Raw genomic sequence first — 2,462 nt, 5'->3', positions numbered from 1 at the left:
TTTTTTTGAGACGGAGTCTCGCTCTGTCGCCCGGGCTGGAGTGCAGTGGCCAGATCTCAGCTCACTGCAAGCTCCGCCTCCCGGGTTTACGCCATTCTTTCGCCTCAGCCTCCCAAAGCTGGGACTACAGGCGCCTGCCATCTCGCCCGGCTAATTTTTTGTATTTTTTTAGTAGAGATGGGGTTTCACCGTGTTAGCCAGGATGGTCTCGATCTCCTGACCCTGTGATCCGCCCGCCTCGGCCTCCCAAAGTGCTGGGATTACAGGCTTGAGCCACCGCGCCCGGCCCCAAAATGATTTCTTTACCGCAACCTGTAAATTCATCAGTTGAAACCCTGCCTAAGAAAACTGAGCTTTTCTGCTAGAGAGGGGTGGTGCCAGGCACCCTGCCTGCCTCTCTTCCCCTCTCCAAGTTCCTTCCTGATCTTCTGATTAGCTTTCAACTGCACTGTAGAAGATGCCTGGGAACCAGGGACAGGTTTCTAAAGCAAAACTCAGCTCAGGTACAAAACTAATTTTTCTGTACCTTTCTGTAATGCAACACACAAAAAAAGCTTTAGCATCTTGTTGAGACAGGGTCTTGCTCTTGTCACTCAGGCTGGGCAGTGGTGCAATCACAGCTCACTGCCGCCGTGACCTCCCAGGGACTCAAGCAATCCTCTTGCCTCCGCTTCCCGAGTAGTTGGGACAACAGGTATGTGCCACCACATCCAGCATTTTTTTTTTTTTTTTTTTTTTTTTGAGATGGAGTCTCGCTCTGTCGCCCAGACTGGAGTGCAGCACCACGTCTGGCTAACTTTTTGTATTTTTAGTAGAGACGGGGTTTCACCGTGTTAACCAGGATGGTCTTGATCTCCTGACCTCATGATCCACCCGCCTCAGCCTCCCAAACTGCTGGGATTACAGGAGTGAGCCACCGCGCCCAGCCCCAGCTAATTTTCTTAATGTTTTTATACAGATGAGTTTACACTGTATTACCCAGGCTGCTGTTGAACTCCTGGGCTCAAGAGATCTTCCTGCCTCGGACTCTCAAAGTGCTGGGATTACAGGCATGAGCTTACGCTGGACCCTTGGGATAATTCTTGAGAGGTAAATCATTCTCGTGAAGATTCTGGCCAGGCACGGTGCTCACACCTGTAATCACAGGACTTTGGGAGGCTGAGGTGGGTGGATTGCTTGAGCTCAGGAATTTGAAACCAGCCTGGGCAACATGGTGAAACCCCTTTTCTATAAAAAGTACAACAAAAATTAGCTGCATGTGGTGGTGTGCACCTGTAGTCCCAGCTACTGAGAGGGCTGAGGCGGAAGGAATGTTTGAGCCCCTGAGGTTGAGGCTGCAGTGAGCTATGATTGCATCACTGCACTCCAGCCTGGATGACGGCAAGACCGTCTCAAACAAAACCACCACAAACAGACGCCAATATCTTAAATGCCAGGAGTATGAGCTTTTTTTTTTTTTTTGCTCACTTCTATTTCTAGGTTTTCTACATAAATGTGTTACCTTTTGATAAGAAAACCATAGATGGTGTTACTACTGGTGCTCCCAAGGCGGGGAGAACCCTCCCAGCTGACGGCGCCCGGCTCTCTGCTGCCCTCACTTGGCCTCTCCACACCAGGCCCCGGTAGGAGCTGAAGCGGCTGCTGGACCTCAGGTTTAAACATGATGTTCCCAACATCTTGAGGACCTGAGGTTAGTGAGCTCAGAGGCGTTTGTGGCTCCCACTGCAGACAGCTCCTGATGGGGAGCCGGCCCAGCCCTGCACCCTCATCTGCCCTCAGGGTCTGATTCAGGTTGGTCCTGCCAGCCCCTGGGAGCCAGTCCCCTGCCACTCACTGGCTGTGATCCTCCTGCCCGCTGGGCACTGAGCCAGAATGACAGGCCACCGTGGTAGAGCTCCCTCTGCACTGTGCTGTGGCTTAAGGTCCTCACATCAGCCCTGGATGGCCGTCCTGTTACTTCCATGTCAAACTGAAGCCAACAGAAATGCAGATCTGTCACCAGGAAAGTGACCCCAGAGCTTGTGCCATGATATCCTGGCCATTCCCCATCCCTGCCGCCTCAGCCTGGAGCTGTGCAGCAGCTCCAAGCCCTCTCTGAGGAAGACAAGGTCTTTTTTACATGCTGACCCTGGTCCCTGCAGCCAGGGGCAAGGACTGTCAGGGATGACTGGTAGACTCAGGTTTTCTGAAGAGCTGAGCTGAGTGCTTCCTGCCCGGACACCCTTCTTCTCTGTGCAGCAAACTCTGGGGTGTCCTTCCGGCCCAGGCTCAGCCAGGCAGCGAGTCTCCTGTCCAAATCCCTAAGCCCCTCCAGGGACACTGTCCGGTCACACTGTGGCTACCCCAACCCGAGTCCCCCACTGAAGAGGAAAGAGAAAGTGGATGAGAGCCCCCTTACCAGGACCCTGCCCTACCTGGAGGGCCCAAGCTGCCCAGGCAAACGAATACAAACAGCCAGCAAG

This window comes from Rhinopithecus bieti, unplaced genomic scaffold (genome assembly GCF_001698545.2).
Source record: "Rhinopithecus bieti isolate Rb0 unplaced genomic scaffold, ASM169854v2 scaffold_16234, whole genome shotgun sequence".
NCBI lineage: Eukaryota > Metazoa > Chordata > Mammalia > Primates > Cercopithecidae > Rhinopithecus > Rhinopithecus bieti.
The sequence above is the reverse complement of the archived record's forward strand: the minus strand, read 5'-3'. Positions refer to the sequence as shown.